Genomic DNA, 20814 nt, shown 5'->3' with positions numbered 1-20814 from the left:
GACATTTACCCGAATGCGACACTTACCCGAAAAATAAAAAAAAATATGTACTTGATCCCCATATGATTTGTCAATAATAAATATGTTATGGCCCGGTATCATATAGCAGGCTTTGGTTAGACCTAATAATCATCAGACTGAGTGATCATCAAGCACTCTGGTACAGGACTAACTAGCTGTCACAATGCTATTTTAATCAACAAATTTTTGTTGATATTCTGTTATTTTGCGGCTCCATCCAATTAGCCCGAACGCCAATCCGAATCAATCAGGAGGTCGCCCAAAAAATGCAAAATTAGCTACTTATATACACGGTCACAAACTGGCAGTCATACCGCAAGTATTTTCCACTTCTTCTAAGATTTGCCTTCTTTTTAAAATAGGCTGTTCTTTCAAATTTACATTGTCCACCCGTGAACTGTTGATGAGTTGGTCAGCTGGTACTGACTAAACTGGTAATTTCTCCATAGAATGTATTCATTCTTTTCATAAGAGGCTACTTTTTCGAGTTGGAGTTGAAATGTTATTTAATTTGTTGCGGACGAACTACTAACTCCATAGGAGACCCGTGAATCCATCTTTCTACCTATATCCTTTAGGGAACTATTATACTTACTATCGGGGTGATGACCCATTCGGGGAAATAGCTTTTGGAATAATGTCGTATTCGAGGTTATGACGGCATTCGGGGTAAGAGGGTAGAGTTTCTTTAACAGACATAGTATCACTGTGTTGTTTGGTGGCCAAACTATTACCTATTTTTCGAAGATATTCCCTTCTTCTCTTCAAAGGCTGTTCTTTCGAGTTGCACTGCTGCATATTTTGTTTGCGTTCGCACTACTAACTGCACAACAAACATCGTTGCTGTACAATAGAAGAATAAGCCATTCATAAGCTTAATTTTTGAAATTTTGATTGAATAAGCTGTTATTCAGCTACCATTGTTAGTTGGGATGCATATAATTATTGTCCTTGTTTCGATTATATGACGTTCTTTTAAATTACACTCTTACATGATTGAGTGATGGATTCCAAGTCTACATCTAAGATTTTTTCCTTCCTTTAATAATGGGATGTTCTGTTTGGTGAACAATCTGCAAACTTTTCTGTCAAATATTATTTTCTAATGATATGTTGATTTTCCGAGGGCTGTTTTCTAATCGTTTCGAACTAATGACCATTTGGCCTACAAACAGAGATTTCCCCTTCTTTAAATCATAAACTGTTCTTTGCTTATCAAAAGAACAGCATATGAATCAAAGAAGGGTAAATATCTAGAGTGAACACTAACAGCGTTAACATAACAAATGTAAGCTGCAGTTATGAGTTTTATTCAAGCATATGCCCTGTGAATTCCTATCGCGGATCATTTCAGGGAAAATTTGATAAAATGGGTTCTTGAGGAACTTGATATTCAAAATGCTTTTGTGATCCTCAAAACAAAATAATACATGCACTTTTTAAATTGAACAAAATAAGTGAACTTTATTCACAAAATCATAATTTGGGCATAGTAATAAACTATTCGGGTAAATGTCGCATTCGGGTAAGTGTCGCATTCGGGTAAATGTCGCGTTCGGGTAAATGTCGCATTCGGGTATTTGGCATTCGGGTATATGTTACATGGTTTTCGGGTAATTGTCTTTCGGGTAAATGGTTTTCGGGTAAATGTTATAGAATCGTTCCTAATGTTGCGGTATCCCATATGATTTCAATGGGATACCGCAATATTAGGAGCAAATACCGCAACATTAGGAACACAATGTTCTTTCAGATAAAAACGAATAAAATGCTCATAACAACCTCAAAGTGGCAATATTTCGTTATTTTCCCGTAGATAAAGGAGAGATTTTATTATTTTCAATTCAATATATGAAAAAAGTTTGCTTGGGGAGATACAAATGTGGTTTAAGCATGAACCCAGTGCTTAACTCCTCCATGATCGGATCAATTACCCTAGAGGGAACTCGTTAAAGGAATCCCGGAAGAATGCCAATAGCAAATTTTGAAAAAAATGCTGGGAGAAAACAATGAAGCACGGGAGATATTTTTGAAAAAATCTCTGAAAGGATTCATGAGAAATCACTATAGGAAACCCTAAATAAATTTTGAAAGAAATATGTGAAGAAATACCATAAGAAACCCAAAGAAGAAATCAATGAAGGAATCACACAAAGAATTTGAGAAGAAATTCCTAAAAGAATTCCGGGCAAAAATTCTTGACAAAATCCCTGAATGAATCTCAGAAGCAATTTCTAAACGAAAACTAAGAAAAACCAATGAAGGGATCCCAAGAGGGATTCTTGAAGGACTTGCGGTAGAGAACCCAAAAAAATCATGAGGTAACCCAGGAGACATTTTAAATGAAATCTCATGAGAAATCAATGGAAGCACCCCAAGTGGAATCTTTGGGAGGATCCTCAAATAAATTCCAATCCCTGGAAGAATTCTGGAGGAACCACTGAAAGAATACTTGAACGGATCCTATGAGACATCCTGAGTGGAATACTTGGAGGGATTCCAGGAAATTTATAAGACGAACCCCTACAGGATTCTCTGGAAGAATCACAGGATGAAACCTAGTAGGAATCCTAGGAGAAATCAATTCAGAATTATAAGGAGGAAGTTTTAAAATGTTCTATAAGCAGTTTTCATGACAAATTTTATAAAACTGCTAATAAAGCTAACTATTCCATTACAACCTTCTGACAACCGCTATAAGAACGCCTTTCGACCAAGTGTACCACACTTATTGAGGTTTTCAAAGAAACATTATGAGCAACAATAAGAACGCAACAAAACCAACATGGTGTTCATTTTTGTTCGAACAACTTTGACGTTCAGTATTCATTCAATTGTACAAGCAAAGGTAAACAAGCTAACGTTCTCATCGAAACCATCATGGAATCGATGTTCCACGATAATTCCGAACTGATATTCGTAATAATATGTGACTCTGGTGGTGGTTTCCGTAGTAAGAAAGTGTGTGAGTTACGAATTTTACCGTGAAAGTTGTGAAAATAGGTGCAAAAAACCAGCGCGCCTCAAAAATAGTTTAATTTGTTTGCAGAAAATTTTCATTTGAGAAAAACGAGAAATGATTTTTTTATTCACCTGATCCCCCATAAACGGCCTACCTGATTGTGCCTTTATTGGGCCTGCAGTAATATGGATGACATTATCAAGGTATGTATCATTCTGACGAAATTATTGATTTTGCGCTGGGAAAAAGTTACAAATTTCAATATGGCAGCAGCAGCTTCCCAGAAAAAAAGTGCGTTTGGCGATAAATCTTTCAACTCTTTATCAGAGCCCGTATAAGTGTAATCCGTCGTGTTATTACCATATTAAGATTGTAATAAGCCGACTTCTGGTTTCCACTACTCTTTATGAGATGGCGCTCAGATCGACCATAAACAGCATTTCACTATGGTCGGCTATGAATGGCCAAAATATGCAAATAGTAATATTTGAACAGCTTCAAATTGATCATATTTTATTTAAAGGAAATTTATTTGAGATGAAATTTTGAAAAAGGCGTATTATGAACCAACGAATACTTCAATATCTTATGCATTTGAGTCATGATTAGGGATGGCGGTAGTTTTAGCCACCTAATATAACATAGTGCATCTTCTGGCATGAAATCCACACAGTGAATACTCCTGCAAGGTTCATTTTAAAGAGCTCTTGACAACCGCCATAAAACCTTTTATAAATCAAACAGGTTGCTTTATGAGTGAGTCGTATGAAATTTTTTTCGTGATTTATAGGACGCTTTTAGTATTCAATAAAACTTAAACCGATGGCATTATCGACGACCGTTATAAATCTCTCATAAAACTAAAATAAATTCAATCAGCTCTGAAAATGTTACTTGGGTATGTTTTGCTTGAAACCGTGTTTTAGGGACTAACTTTTAAACACAGGCCTCTACTCTCCATTGGGCTGATAGTTACAACATTTACGTCTTCAGCAAAGTTATTCAAAATAAAAAAATCCTACAACTTTGCTGAAGACGTCAACTCTCTATCTCAACAATGTAAAAAATTAAATTTTGTATTTCACTTTTGATCCGAAAATTCCAACTTTTAAAAGATGGCGCTAGTCATGTCCATCATTTTTCCGAAGACACCATTGCTCCATCTCTTCAATCCTACGAGCTATTAATTAAGAGCGTGAAAATGGGAAAATAAACCATTGTCCACTGGGTCGCAAGCAACGGTACCTAGTTGTTTTCTTCCTAGTGCCACCTGTTCGAAGGATTTCCTTCAAATATTATTACCGAACCGAGGGTCTCCAGTTAGCCTAGTGGTTAAAGCTATGGATCGCCAATCCGGAGACGGCGGGTTCGATTCCCGTTCCGGTCGGGAAAATTTTCTCGACTCCCTGGGCATAGTGTATCATTGTGCTTGCCTCACAATATACTAATTCATGCAATGGCTGGCAAAGAAAGCCCTCCAATTAATAACTGTGGAAGTGCTCAAAGAACACTAAGTTGGAGAGAGGCAGGCCAAGTCCCTGTGGGGACGTAGAGCCATAAAGAAGAAGAAGAATTATTACCGAACTTATGTGCTGGTGGTTCATCGATTAGGATTCTTTCTAATAATTACATGCACAATAATCATTTGCAGAGGAAACTCTCAGTTAATAACTGTAGTAGCAGTGCTAAAAGAACACTAAGTTTAGAAAATTAGCCAAGAAGAAGAAGGAAATAAATTAGGAGTAACCCGGAAGATAGAAAAATTCCCACTACCTAACAATTTCGTCAAAAACTGCACACAAACATTCTCGAGTCTACTATTCCAGCCAAAATAAACAGTCACAACAAACCCGCCAATTGTTTAACTACTTCAACCCGCATGGGGGTAAAACCTCTTCAGGACGGTCAAGTGAAAATGATTAATTTGGCGCAATCAGACAGCAGCAGCGGTGGCTAAGTGCCTATACCAGTCGGTACTGGCACAATACCCCTGCTAAGACCCGCCGCAAGCAAGAAGCAGTAGTTGAACCCGAAATTGTTTTCGATGGCACTCAATCAAATGTCAGACCGACGAGTGAGTGGAGGAGCCATTCTGGTGCCAGATAGGCAAAAAAATCTTTTGATCTCAGCAACAGCAACAGAAGTCAGCGGGAGATTTTCGCACGCTAACAGGTACATCGCACGGATCACGGTGCGGTGTAAGTCGTTGATGTCTATCTTTAGATATTTGAAATTTGACCGTGCTGACCCGTATGCTGTGGTGCCATGGGGCAGCTGTGAGAAGATGATTAATCCTGTTGGTCGTATTAAATCAATCAAAGTCAGTTAATCATTTCGGAGAGCGGTAAGTCTCGTTTATCATCAGATCAGATTCTTAATGTACGGACGGTCGTTTGAGAACGCCTACGTACGAGTATTGCGAAGCTTCTTGTTGACATTCTAGCGGCATGAACAGCTTTCGGTTTGCTTCCGTACCATGAGTGATCTGCGTTTCATGGTTTCATGACAAATACCTAAGACTCTTTCTTCTTTCATTACAAGACAATGTGAAGAATCCCAGCAGGAGTTTGTAAGTCGTGAAATACAAATCATCAGAGAGGGAGACAGAGATGTAACATAAAAAAGAAAATAAAAACATATACCTGTTGCCTGTATTAAATGTATCCCGTCCAATAGCTGAAACAATACATATTAAAATGAACATGCAACTTTATCTAAGTCCTTCAAACCTAGTTTTCATTATTCTTCTTTCAAGTTTATAAATTCGAAAGATGTTTCTCATTGTAATTTCTCCTCCTCTCTCTCTCTCTCTCTCTTCTTGGCGTAACGTCCTCACTGGGACAAAGCCTGCTTCTCAGCTTAGTGTTCTATGAGCACTTCCACAGTTATTAACTGAGAGCTTCCTCTGCCAATGACCATTTTGCATGTGTATATCGTGTGGCAGGCACGAAGATACTCTATGCCCAAGGAAGTCAAGGAAATTTCCTTTACGAAAAGATCCTGGACCGACCGGGAATCGAACCCGTCACCCTCAGCATGGTCATGCTGAATACCCGTGCGTTTACCGCCTCGGCTATATGGGCTATATGTAATTTCTCATGAAACTCGATATCTACTGCAGGTGCAGTTTCTCAATTGTATGAATGATACATGATGAATGAATGCAAAACACAGTGCGCATATTCGTGCAGAAGTCATAAGTCATTAGGATGTACAATCACTCTATCGTTCCATCCTGCACATCACAGCTCATCACCAAAACACGCAACCCGACTGACTGTAATAATATTTCACAAGCCATTCCATTATCATCAACATCATCGAATCAACCGAACGGCAACATTTGAAGCACCCTTCACAATCACCCAGCCGATCTTGACCTCGGCTCAATCAACCCCCTCTGTGTCAGGTAGCCCCAACCAAGCGGTTCATAGTCTCCCACGGTTACCTTGTATGTAATTGTAACACTCACCTGATGATAAATGATGATCGTTTCAGCAATCGCCGCAACAGCAACAGCAGCACCAACCTCAACAACTTAGTTCGAAGCGCCCTCACTTTGTCGATAACAATCAAAATATCCACTTTGGCACGAGAGATTACACCGCACCGACGACCAATTGATGCGCTGCTGGCTGGCTGCTGCCCTTCGCGGAACACTTTTACGACGATCGACTGGCCGGTTGGTAGCACTACGGAACGAACGATCCCACCACCGTTGAAGGTCGTTAAATGGTCGGAGATAATCTTCCTTCCCAGGTGCAGAACTAATTCTTCTTAGTTTCTTTCTTCGCCTGGGTTTCCACAGAATGAAGCTGGATCGAGCACACCAACACCATAGATGGGAGATACGGCCAACACTGATTCTGAAAGTATTCCTCGTGGGCGCACAGTTTCTTCATTACCGGGATGAGTTGTTGGATTCCACAGAACGACGACGACGGTGCTGTATTGTAATCTTCGTTTTACGAGGCACAGTTCTTATGAGGTCACTTCACTATTCACTGCAGGGAAAAATTAGTATTTGAAACTCATAGAAGCCATTACACGACTGGTCGGGCCCCTTACGGTAAAGATTTGTTGAACTGACGACGCCCGTTGTCGAGGTGCATTTTAATATTCCGAACAAGTTATTTATTGTTTGACCAGTTGCGTCTCCTCTGGGACTTTGATCCCCTCGGCAAGCAGTGCGGCGGGCAGCTCATTGAGAAGGCTGCCAGTTCTCGCCGCAGCTGCTGCAATGCACTAGAGTGGCCCAGAATAGAATAGAATAGAATAGAATAGAATTGATCTGGAATATCGAGTCTCACTTTCTGAAGTAAATTTATTGATGGTCAATAAAATTCTCTGAAAAATCTAGCTAAAATGAAGAACAAGAAGTGATATCCCCAGTAATGTAATAAGGCAGCACCCATTTATTACGTAACGTAAACATCGACATGTTTTGAGTCCCCCCTCCCACCACCGTAACGCTTTTTTGTATGGAACTCCCCTCCCCCCCCCCCCCCTACCACCCCCTACAAAATTACGTAATTTGTGGACGGCGCCTAAGGGAAAACCCGATAAAATGTAAGATAAAAAATGACAGCGTAAAATAATTTATAATTGAGGCGATTTTCAAATTATTGGAAATGTTTCCGTTTGATAATGACTTAGGTTAAGATGTGGAGTGGACCTGGTGAGATGGTTAGAACACATGACTATCATGCCAAAGGCCTGGGATTGAATCCCACTCCTGACAAACACCAATTATGTGGGTTCTTCCTTCGCGTTTCCCGAGATGAACTAGCCTCGCGTAGAAAATCTCGTTGGAAAGATACATGTAAAAACAAAAAGACTTAGCTGCTAGAAACAGGGTACATATGGTATATTAACTTAAGCCCAAATATAAACATGTTCTGAAAAATGGATATAAAAATCAATCATCAATCAAAAAGCAAAAATAGCAGACTCAAGGTGGCAAACCACATTTAGGAGATTTTAGAGATTCTATACCATTACCCGGAATGCCATTTACCGGAAAACCATTTACCGGAATGTACTATTTACCGGAATGTACCATTCACCGGAAAACCGTTTACCGGAAATGTATTTGAGGGTAACTTGTTACAGAAGAGTCACGGTGGCGCAGAGTTTTGTTGCACAGAAGTCATTGTGACATACTTATTCTAGCAAGTAAGTATTTATATGTTAGAAGTATGTCACAATGACTTCTGCGCAACAAAACCCTGCGCTGCCGTGACTCTTCGGTGACAAGTGTGTTATTTGGGCCGTCTACCTCCCTTTGATTTGGATGACACCTCATGCAAGTAAACAAGGTTTTTTTTTTAATTTGAGCTTCTAGTAACTCTGTGGGAATCAAAAAACACACTCATGGAAATGACGTTTGAACAAGTTTTAGTTTAAACGATGTACAGATTAGCGGGGGTCAAATTTAAAACTGTTCAGATTAGATGCGGACAAACCAAGGAGGGTGGACGGTACTAAAATGTACATGTTCAGAAAAAAAAAGTTTATGAGAACTTTGCCCCTACCATACTGTATACCATATGGTCTATATTAACTCATGTACATAGTAACTACTTCTGAATGCCAATCCAGACAGGAGGTTTAATGCTTAGTCCGAGGATCATTACAAGAAACATTTTTTTTATTTCCTGGGTGATTATATGACATTGATTGACTATGATTGGTAATGGTTATAGGCAAAATAGTCATCAGGCTACGTCAAAGTAAATTGACCGAAACAGGCTGTTGGTGCTAAAAGAAGGGCAAATATTTAAGAGTGAAAATTACAGTTTGTTATTTAAAAAATTCTGAAACAGGCTTATTTGAAAGAACAACACATTGTTTTAAAGGAAATATATCATACAAAGTTCATAATTTCGCCAATCAAGTTTGCAACGATGCAACTTGATGCAATTAAAGATGAGCAGAAATCCTACATAAAAAAAAAACAGCAATTGCCAAAAACAACATAGTAAATAAACAGCTCTATAACAGTGTAAGTCAAAAGAACAACCCATTTTTTAAAGATGGAAAAATACTAGATGAAATTAATAGATTGGTAACGTTGCATGGTTAGAAAGAACAGCCTATAAATAGAAGAAGAGCAAATCTCCTATACAGTAAGCAGTTCGACTGCCAATAAACTGCATAAATGAACCTAGAAGCACAATATTCGACGAAAAGGAAGAAAATGACATATGGAAAAGCTACAGTTAGGTTGCCAGTCTAAAAATGTTCATTTAGCCTAACGATGTTAGCTCTATTTTGCTAAGCTAACTGAACCGAAAATCCAGTTCTTGTTCTATGAACTTGAAAAAATATTTAGAATATAGGTTTAAGGCTTGAGAAATGCATTATTTCGGAAAATGTCTTTCCGGGAAATAATTAGAACTTTACGACCATAACAGTAAACCTAGAAAGAACAGCCCATGTTCAAAGAAGGGCAAATATCTGCTGGGAATATTAGCAATCACATTTAGCCCATTGTTTATAAAGTCGTTTATGAACCACATGTATGTACACTACATGGCAGCTCCGTCGGTTAACCAATTTACTGCTAATCATAATTTTGTGATAGATCAAATATTGGTCGCAGAGGTTATGTCCCGAACAGAGAAAAAAATGACCGGGTCATGGTTTGGGTCAAAAGATGACCGGCGCAAAAGGCATGGGATCAAATGTCTAGATATCGCTGTGCAATCTGGAAACTATTTATCGGAAAAACAAATTTCCGATAAATAGTTTTCCGGTAAATGGTTCATTCCGGTAAATGGTCTTTCCGGTAAATGGTTTTCCGGTAAATGGTTCATTCCGGATAAGGGTTTTCCGGGTATACGACATTAGACTGATTTTAGAATGTTGAAAAATGTTTGGAGTTTCCCTCGTTTTGAAAAAAAAAATCAACCAAAGGCTCAAACCTTGCCTTCCTGAACGAAGTTTTTGAGTTCAGAGTTTACCTGGAAATACAAGGAAGTCCAAGAGTATTTTGGAAATATATGTTCGACTTTTACACTTTCCCCTCCCTCACTTTGTGAATATGAAGGCTTTGTATTTTCAAGAAACTTTGCAAACTTTGCTTTTTTTAACTATCTAAACATTTGGAAAGGGCTAAAGGGGATCGATTTTTTTTTATCAGCAGATTGTGATTGGAAGTTTAATCGGGCGTTATGGTCTAGTTTTGTTGCTCAGTGAAAATTGTCAGTAACAGAAAAACAAATGAATAATTGAAAAATAATCATTCACCATATTGAATTTTATTTCGATCCCTCAGTTAAGAATTTTCAAAATTCACGTTGATTTCACTGTTTATTAGAGCAACTCAAAATTGACAAAACCTACAAATGTAATGTAAAAACCACTTTTTATGAAATAGTCTGAAAGTCGCTAAACAGTATTATAGTCAATTTAAAAAAAAATACACCATTTCAATGTAACGATTTTTTTTTTGAAGAAAAACAATGTTTTTCTCAAAAATTTTATGTTGCAAGACAAGAACTTTCAACTCTCAGGCGACTATGCTTACAAAGTAGCCTCTGAAGACTGTGCCTACAAAACACCGTTACACTAATTTTTAGAAAAATCATTTCTTCTTCGTTTTGTAGTGCTGAGCCTCAGCTTTCAAGATAATTTGTCTTACATAGACGTAGCAAGGAAAAACAATCAAAATGAGCTATGCAAAATGGGGCACCTTCTTAAAAACAACAATACACTATTTTAAATGCTCATTTCTTTGCTGCTTATCCATATATTAACAATTTTCTTCCACCATTGGAAGGCACCAACACTCATCTTACTAGTAAAAAATATCGAACATAGTCATAGCAAGGAAAAGGACAAATGGGGAACTCCCCATTTATGTGTTCGCCAAACATATAAATAATATATCAGCGCCGCATTGCAAGTAAATCATGATTTTCTTCCACGGATGCAATCTGAAGGTGAGGTACTTCCAAGAAAAAAATGCAAACCATGGACGAAGTTTGGAGAAACAGCAAAAAGGAACAATTCTTTGAAAATTACTCAAAAATTTCAAAAAAAAAACAAAAAAAGGAAAAAAAAGAAACAATTTTCTTGCACGAATTAGAGAAATTGAGTTCTCAAATCTACACATAATCAATATTTCCTTCTAATGTCTCTCAGTCATCAAATCAAAATTTATTCTTTCTATTTTGCCCCTGCAAGCCACCAGAACGCACCTTGAGAGCATCAGGCATAGTCATAGCAAGGAAAAGGTGAAGGGAGGGGGAGAAAGCTTTAAATATATGTCAAACGTCTTAAAAGGGTGTACTTATAAGAAAAAATACAATGCATGGGCGAAGCTAGGGAAATAGTAATAAGGCACAGCTTCTAGATAATATACACTTATTTTAGAAAACCATAGCTCAACAAATTCTCATTTTCCTTCACAAATAAAAAGGTAAGAATCTTGCTTTATTGAAAAAAATATCACACATTATTAAACCAGTAACATGGGTTCATAAGGAGGAGGAACGTTTTATTTTAAAATCAGTCTACGTAATAAACATTCTCTATTTATTGTTCAAAAACTAAATTAGAAATGATCTTTTTAAAAAGAGTAGGGAAGTTAGTTTTAGATGTTCCCTAACCTTTTAATTTCTTTTACAAATCTTCAAGACCAATTCCGTATTTAACAGGAATCGATCAAGTTATTTCTTGACGAATACTGGTAGAAACTTAATTTTTTAACAACTACGTACTTCGATCGATGAAAAGCGGTTTCTTGAGCAATTCAGGCAAGGAATTTCCTATGCATAAAGATAGGCCAATATATTCCTACTGAACTGCAAATAACCTTTTTTTTTTTAAACCATCAAAATGACGCAAAAACTGAATAAAGTTGGGAAAATTAGTTATAAGGGGCAAACACATGTACTCCTATGGAGGAAAATCACTTTGATAAAGAATAAAAAAATAGGTATAAAATTTTAAAAACCTCAAAAAGCTGTAAATTTTGTTTTGGTGAGAAAAATATTGTACATGGGCGAAGGAAGCCCGAGTTCATGAATATAAAACTCCCATAACGAGAGTGCGAAGAAACACTCTTTTCGTAAAACTTTTTAGATTTTCAATATTTTTCTACCAAATTTTGTCACAAGAAGCGCATATCCTTCTAATTTAGGAATTCCAGAATTTAGAAATGGCGGGTCATTGGAATTAGCCATATTATGTTGGGGATTACTTTAGAAATTTTTATGGGGATTCTTTCAGGATGGATTATTCAACACAATTTTTCGGGACTCCTTCCAGACATTTCTCCAGTGATTCTCCCAGGACTTCTTTCAGAGATTTTATCCAGGAATTCCTCCAGAAAATCATCGTGGGATTCCTCCAGGAGCTCCTATTGGCCTTGCTCCGGGAATCCTAGGTTTCCTCAAATTATTCTAGAACTAGAATTATTATTATTATTACTTTATTATAGAGATTTTCAGTCCTAGGCTGGATCATCTCTTAACTCCTCCAAAATTCTAACTGTGGTGCCTTGTGGTGATTCGTCCAGGAATTTCTTCAAGGATTTAGCCAGGACGATAAGATGCTCTCCTTCATCCGACGTTCCTATGTTTATACATCTTTATCAGGGAATCAGAAGTGTTAATCGTTTTCGTACTGAAAATATTTGTGGAAGCATAATACGTCTAAAACAATAATTTAAAAAACGTTAGGATCCACTTCTAGAATACTATTAATATTTGCCGAATTAGCAAATATCAACAAACTCCGGCTGTGATTTCGCAAGTAATGCCTCCTGCAGTTCTTCAAGCTATTCTTGCTGGGACTCCTCCAGAAATTCTAACTTTGAAACTTCAAAAATTCTGCAAAAGATTCTTCTAAAACTTTCTGCTGTTTTTTTTTGCTGGGATCCTTCCAGGCAGTCGTCCTAGAATTCGGCAGAAATTACTTCGGTTGTTTTTTCCAGGGATGTCTTCAAGAACTTATTCAGGAAATTCTTCAGAGATTTTATCTAAAAATTCCTCCACAAATTCATCATGGAATTCCTGAAGAAATTCCACTAGGCCTTCCTCCAAGGATTTCTCAAACAATTCTTCATGCGGTTTTTGCAGCATTTTCTCCTCCAGATATTGTCCAGGTATTTATCTCCAGGAATTATTTTAGTGCTGCTTTAGGAATTCATCCTGGCATTCTTGCTGGATTTTTTTCTGGGCAATCTTCCTGAGATTTTTTTCAAAAATTCCTGTGATTCCTTCAGAATACCTCTACCGGTTCTTCCAGGGATTTCTCAAGGTATTCCTCTACGTATTTCTTCAAGGATTTTTGCTTTGGATTCTCCAGTCATTCCTGAATAGTGACGTCTATCGATTCCTAGGATTTCTGTTGAAATTTATACAATAATACATCCCAGAATCCTTCTAAGAATTCCCACAAACATTTTTCATAAGATTCATTCGGAAGTTCATCCGGTGCTTCCACCAGGAATTTTTATCCAAGAGATTTAATCTAAAGATTCCCCCATTTCTCATGGTTTTTCTCCAGGAACTCCTCATGACCTTCCTCCTGCACTTCCAGCAGGATTCTTCAAGCTATTCCTGCTGTGGTTCTTCCAGCAATTCCTCCCAGGACTCCTCCAGAAATTCTTACTATAATGCCTCCGCAAATTATTTTAGGGATTCTCCTAAGAATTTCTCCGGGGCTACTTCTAAAAATCTCTTGCTGGGATGAATCAAGACAATCTTTCTATGATTTTTTCAGAAGTTCCTTCGGTGTCTCCTCCAGAAATTTTATCCTGGGCTTTTCTGAATATAAGTCATAGGATTCCTCCAGGGATTATTACGGATTTGATACGTTCGGTCGGTCGCGTTAGTGATGCGCTCGTGAAATGAACCGCGATTTTCTAGTGAAAACGTAGATTTTTGTAGCTAAATATTGTTTTTTCAATTGGCCCGAACCATGGTCATTACAAATATTGTGTTTTTAAGTGCCTGTGGCTCTAATGAAGTGAACAAAAACAGTGTCTTTGTAATATTTTCGTCTTGCGATGGGGGACAGCATGTTCTCGCGTGGTTTGCAGTGATGGTTGTGTGTATGCGTGATCTCTTGCGTTCTGGCATCGCGACGACTCGCCTCAAGAAAAGAGAAGAGTGTATACGTTTTGAATCGTTCTTCGTATGAAACGTAACGCGGTTGATAGTCGCTGTGTGGACGTTTCGATAGTATGAGCGCTTGCACGCTGACGTCATCATTATCTCTTTCTCTTTCTTTCCTTCGGCGTCGGTCCATAAAGCCGGCCTTGCCCTCAAAAAAAATTTGAGGGCAATGTTTACAAATCGTATGGGAATTCGATGAGGTTATGTTTTTGATGCAAGCCTCTATGCGTGTCGGTCCAGCGACCATCGGTGGTGGGCGACAATTCTTTGTCGCATGTGATGTCGCAACGCAACACGTATGTTGTGTAATACATCGGCAATGACAAACGAGATATGAAGTGACGCGCGTAGCATGATTTCAATGCACACTGGGAAAAAGCTTTGACAAGAAATAAAAAATATAGGTACTGCGAATTTGGTTATTCTTGAAGCCGCCGTTGAATTCAAATAGCGCCATTTAGATGTTGGGTGCTCTTAATTAATGTTGAAAGCGTGGTATGTTGTGTAATGATTAACCAATTATGCGCTTGGAAGAGATGGAGTGAAAACATCCAGAAGAAGCTGAACTAGACGTCCCAATGATAACAGCATCGCCGTCCCAGATCATTTTTGGTGAGATTGTTCTGATTATTGTATCTACTATGATTCACTAAATACGTGCCAGTTTTAAAGAAATTTCTTTAAAACAGGAAGTGTGTTTGTATTATCATTATCCATTTGATAACGGTAATGCACACATGCGGGGCTTATTGTAAGTGAAAGTGACTTCTGAATGGAGTGTCTCTCCAACCATTCTGAAATGGGTCACTGGATCTGCAATAGAGCTATCACCGTCTAACTCCCGGACCAAAGCAATTTGCAACGACATAAAAATGGCGTTGCAGAATGCTTTCTTCCATAATATCACTGCCGGACAGTGGGTGTTAGATGGAGTACACACACAAACACACATAAGTCATAGGATTCCTCCAGAAACTCCTCTTGACCTTCATCCAGGAGCTCATTTTGTGATTCCACAAGCGATTCTCGCTGTGATTCTTTCAGGAATGCCTCCTAGGATTCCTCCAGAAATACTTAATATGATACCTGCAGGAATCCTTCTTGGGATTTCACTAGGCATTCTAGCAGGGATTTTTCCTGACAGTCGAATTCCTCCAGAGATTGTTTTCTTTGGATTATTCTGGACATATCTCATGAAATTCCTCCTACAACTCCTCTTGGCCTTCCTCCAGGAATACCAGCTGAAGTAATCCCAGTTGAAATCTCTAGAGGAAGAATTTCGGGAGATAACAAGTCTCTAAAAGAAGCTGCTTGAATATATACCAAGAGAAATGCCTAGGGAAATTCCTGGAGGAATCGGTAGAGGTACTCTGAAGAAATCCATGGAGAAGTCCCTGATGGAATCACAGGAGAAATTTTTTGAGGAATTCTAGGAAGATTGTTCGAAAGAATCCAACAAGAGTGCCAAGAGGAACCTCATACAACAGTATTTCATAGAACGCAAAACTAGCACAGAATGGTGTATTGCCAAAGCCGCAACGCAATGTTTGAAATGCCGCATGACAGTTATTAAACCATTTTCAATACTTAGCCCCGAAACTGGATTCCGGAACATCGGTAAACGGGTTGTAAAATGGCTAAATGCATTCCAAGTGACCAATTATCGTGATAGCATGCTATCACTTGCAAAAAAAATATTGCTTGGGTGATACCGTCGTTGGGGTGAGAATGAGTAAAAAATGCATACTTCCACATCCATTGCTCAACAACTTTTGCTTCTTTGCTTGAAAAAGTCCTTTGATCACTGGAATGTGATCTTCAGTAATGCATGTAGAAATGATGACAAAATATTTGGTGTTCGTCAATTTTCTTTAAAACTACAAGTGTATGAAAATTGATCCATATTTACCCTTTCGAGGGGTGAGAGTGGGTCAAGGGAACCGAATTTGTTAATAATAGCTCAAAGTTGGCTATCGGATAATTATACCTTTTTTCTGGAATCATCATAACTTCGTGTAGAATGGCCCGATCTTTTCCAAATTTGAACCACTGATACACAACTAGTTGATGAACTTACAGTAAAAATTTGAGAATATTTGATGCCTTTTTCGAAAAGTTACAGCGAGTTGAACATTTTTTTTAAAGTGAAAATTTTACCTGTCCCAGTTATTCTGAGTAACCTCTGTATATCAGTTATTGTTTTGACCCAATCTCGCCCCTCTGACACATTGTCACCCCCAACGACGGTAAACTATCTTAAATTGAAAAAAGGAGTTTACATCGATGTTATACCAATATTATAAAAAACATTGATCATTGATAGATTTGTTTAGCCCATCTTGTGCATTAGAGTCATTTTTTAACCAAGCCGTACTCAGCGAGCTTTCCCCAACGTGATACACAAAGATGGATAAAAAAGGTATTGAACAAATGGACGAAGTCCTGCCATATCCCTGGATAATCTGTACAATCTAATATCTGTTCAACGAAGCTCTATAGTCATCGTGCATACGTACCGTTACAATAAATAATCTCGATGGTAGATCTGAAATTCTATATTCCTGGGAGTTCTTGAATCACTCTCATTACGACTTTCGTCGTTTCCTAACAGAGTGATGTCCGCTATACCCAGATTATTTCTAAATCACTTGAACATTCTTTATATGACGAACGAGAGATGATTTCAACCACAGCAACATTTTTAAATAAAACTATAGACTTCTGTTCATCACACCTTTGGCCAGTCAGAGAATCACATTGACGACAAGCACATTCATTCCAGATTCAGCTTATTTTGAGCCACTCTACTGCACACGTAAACAGAATTTATGCTGCACCTTATGTCTCCCGAGTCACTACTCACTACTCGATGACGACGACGGCTGCGGCTCTCCCCCGCCCGAAAGAGCAGTCAATCCGCTGTACTGTCCGCATATATTTGTTTAATTCGCTTGTTCTTGTCCCGTTTTATCTATTTAATATAAGAAAAAGCTCAACCGTTTGACTCGATCTATGACTGGATCCACTCGTCGGGCAGCTAGGCTCGCTTCCACACAAACAGCACACAGCCCGAAGGGTCTTAAGATAATGCGGCAATTTCTTCCTCCTCCGAACGACCATTAACGGAGCAAAAACATCTCTTCTCTCCGCAAACAAACAAGTCCCAGAGGGCCGTCCCGTTTATCAGCCGCTTAACATACTTAATTCGATTTATTTTATACTTTTAATGCCGTTTTTGCACTTAATCGCCCGCGCACTTTCCTCAATTCGGAATCCCCAGTGCTTTGATGCACCTCTCACGTCCACCCACCACTGCTGTTCATGTTCTGCCCAGACTCTTCTAATTAATACCGCCCTCCCCCGTAGAAATCACTCGCACGTAGAACACTCTTCCAACCCCGAACCACCAGCTGATCGACCACGCGATCGTTCTGTTTATTATGATCGTCTTCCGTTCTCTTTCACCGCCACTTTCTTCTTTCGGACCGAATCGTTCACGTGACTGGGGAGACCACCGCGCGTGTATTCACTCGTCGAACGTTGCCGCAAGACTGAGCCGGGCACTCAAAGCTCCAACAGACAGGCCCCCCATGCCACGATGGATCGGGCCCGGATCCGATCGGCTCGGTCACAGCTGAGCCAGGTGAGTTCCCACCCGACGACGCGACGTCCAATCTCTCGGGCGGGTGGTGGCTTGAATTCATTCATAAAGTTTGCACGCGGATGAGTGGCACCTGGCCGGACCAGGTGGCGTCGTCGTTGTCGTGCCTATACTCCAATGGGAGTGTGTGGCTTGTGGTGAGGATCGAAGGTCAACGCTCAATCAGCTGGTTGTAGTGGCGGTAGGTTGCAAGCAAGCTAGGTGCGCGCTTCTTTTACAGCTCCAACAGAGCAAGGGCGGTAGTTTCATGCATATCAATGATTTGCGAGGAGAAATCGTGGCTAGGAATTTCGAAGAATGTGATGGGTTGAGAATGTTATCGAAGTCAATTGTTTCACACTCTAGTTCAAATTTGATGGGATTAAAATAGTCAGGAGAATACTGAATGATACATTATTGTGTTTGTTCACTGTTCAGATTCAAACATAATTACAGCTTCGCAAATTGCGCAAACCGACGGTTCGCCGGGCAAAAGATATTTGTAAACACAGCAGCATTCAATCATATTTGGCAACTTTCAAGTGTCGGCAAACGCAATTCTAGGTTAGTGCACATCGATAATCACAGGTCATTCTGATTATTACAGCCGCCTGTCACCGCAATACTGCCCCACAGGAAAATAACGAGCCAACATCTTTGGTTCCCACTTTCAGCCGCCTCGTTGAACGCAATAGCGGCGGCTCGGGCGGTTGGTTCCCCATGACGGCGCAAAGTTTGTAAACAAACATAATTTCAGGAGCAATAATTAAAAACGGCGAAACATTTTTCACAGCAGAATTTTTTTTTCACCTTTTAAAACAGTTAGTTAAGGCAAAACATAACTTTTCATTTCGCAATTATTTATTTCAAAATGAAGTCGTAATAGTACCAGTTCGTCTTCTTCACGGGGAGAAAGTTTCCATAAAATTTAGAATTGTTATTGATATCATTCAGCCACAGTCAATTATCGTTCCTGGATTTTGATGCTGACCTCAAAAACATGGCCGCGTGACAGGAGGCTGGATTATTATTAGAACTTAAGGGCGGACGGGACGGTCGAGGAAATACCCGCCATTGCTCTGTGGCTACTAAGATGGTAATCTCAGATTCTACTTCATATTTTGCAACAAAAACTTATCATTGTGTATGCTCACTTGCAGTGCATATGCTGATTGGTTTTCAGCAGCTTCAGTGCGATAGAACTCGAGATTACCATCTTCAAAATCGCGAGGCAAATTGTTAGAAAGAGAGGCAAGATAGGAAAAATAACACGGCGTCCCGTTTCACCTTAATGGTTATATAGGGTGACTTTTGGTAACATCGGTAGATTTGTTGTCTTCGTGAGGGGGGGTTCTTGTAGACCAAAATGCCAAGGTCGTATAATTGAGCTTAGTTGGGAAAAATTTGACACCTACTTTGTGTAGGTGGTTAAGGTTTGGAAAAAAAGGACAAAACTACCAAACATTCGTGACTTACCGTGAATCCTGGAAATAGGGTCTGGGATCATTTGGGCAGGAACACTTGATCGATCCACATAAGACCGTCTAATAACTGGGGGTGCTGCTAGTTAACAAGCAAAGTTTCAGCTTCTTTATCTCGGGAACGATAGCCGAGAGAAATGTGTCGTCTTCGGCCAAATTGTTCAGAAGGACAAGAACATCCCGGTGATTTTTGAGTCGGTTGGTGATCTCACCGCTAGGCGCTAGTTATAAAGTAAAGTTTTAGACTTCTCTATCTCGGGATCGAAAGCAGATATAAATGTGTCGTGTGCGACAAAGTTCAGAAGGACAGGAATATTCTGGTGAATATGGTGGTGATTTCGCCGGTAGGTGGCGCAAGTAAAATTTAAAACTTCTCTATCTCAGGATCGAGAGCATATACAAATGTGTCGTCTTCGTCAAAGTTATTCTGAAGGACAGATTGTACGACATTTCCCCGAAAACCAGTTCCCCGAATGAAGTTTCCCCGAATTTTTTTTCCCCGAATGTACCATTTCCCGAAAAAGTTGTCCCCGAATGTACCGTTTCCCCGAAAAGATTATTGCATATGCCATTTAACATTGACCCAAGGCACAACTAGGGGGATCCGGTCTTCAGGACGAAGTACGCTTACTTTCTAGGTTTAATCACCGCATGACTTTATGATAATTGAATTTTATTGGCTTTTCTAGTAAAATCTAAAGTAAAATTCAGTTGGCAAGAAAGAATGAAACTCGGTTCGAATAAGATCATTTGGACACAATAGGAGCATACGAGATGAAAGCGCGAAAAATCAAATAAGTAACGTTCGCTCGATATGAATCTCTGAACAAGTGTCACAGATCGATAGAATCGAAAGCAAAGCCGAACAACATTTAACAGATCACAACCACGATCTTTTTGCCTGTCTAGGGCTAGTAGTCATCATCAAACTACTAGTACCTGTCAGTTATCCACTCAGTGTCAGTTATGACACTGAGGAAGATTACAAGTGGTAGTCGAAATACGCGTATCTGTCAAAGGATAAACAACATAGGGCGGAGTTAAAAGGCACGAAACTGATTACACCCATTCGAAGAGGATATTCTGCTTAGAGGGTTCGAAAAGTCGGTACAAGAATACAGAACATATTTTTTGAGACATCATATGCAAATCGATAAGATTATTTAAATCATTGTTTCAAATTGTTTTTTCTATGCTTTATGCTGAACTGCCTTATTTTTATGCTTAATGTAGAAACTTTTTCAATAAGTACTCCGTTCTTTCAACTATTCTTTCAGAACTTATTATCAGTTATTTGTCAATTAATGGTGGCATAGGCAATAAGCATCATATCGCTATTAAATTCAAAGACGAACTTAAGTTTAGGTCCAACAGCTATGTCGAATACCGTGGAATAATCCGGAAACTGTGTCTAGTACCGTAAAGTTGCCCTTGCTGGAATATTGCCCAAAAAAACTGGATTCAGTTCTCTATATTGTGTTCTTCAAGACAGTGGTTTAATGTAGACGCATACCCACAACTTCAATGTTATTATGAGGTCTTTAACAGAGTTTACTTCTTTTTATTCTTTGACTAAGGTAA

General features: G+C 39.0%; 1 long non-coding RNA gene across 2 annotated transcripts in view; it reads right to left on the bottom strand.

Annotated features, from left to right (window-relative positions):
- The window catches only part of LOC134289859 (uncharacterized), a 57266-nt gene extending 39585 nt beyond the window's left edge, over positions 1-17681 (bottom strand). Inside the window, exons 1-2 of one of the 2 annotated variants that reach the window (XR_009998717.1) lie at positions 16950-17681; positions 6456-6987 (exon numbers count right to left, since the gene is read on the bottom strand). This is a non-coding gene — a long non-coding RNA (uncharacterized LOC134289859). The remainder of the gene's footprint in view (positions 1-6455; positions 6988-16949) is intronic. The other variant, XR_009998718.1, reaches the window with a different exon arrangement.
- Between the last annotated feature and the right edge of the window lie 3133 nt (positions 17682-20814).

This window comes from Aedes albopictus, chromosome 3, assembly GCF_035046485.1.
Source record: "Aedes albopictus strain Foshan chromosome 3, AalbF5, whole genome shotgun sequence".
In the NCBI taxonomy this organism is placed as follows: Eukaryota; Metazoa; Arthropoda; class Insecta; order Diptera; family Culicidae; genus Aedes; species Aedes albopictus.
Note: the sequence above shows the minus strand (reverse complement) of the source record. Positions and strands in the feature narration are given on the sequence as shown.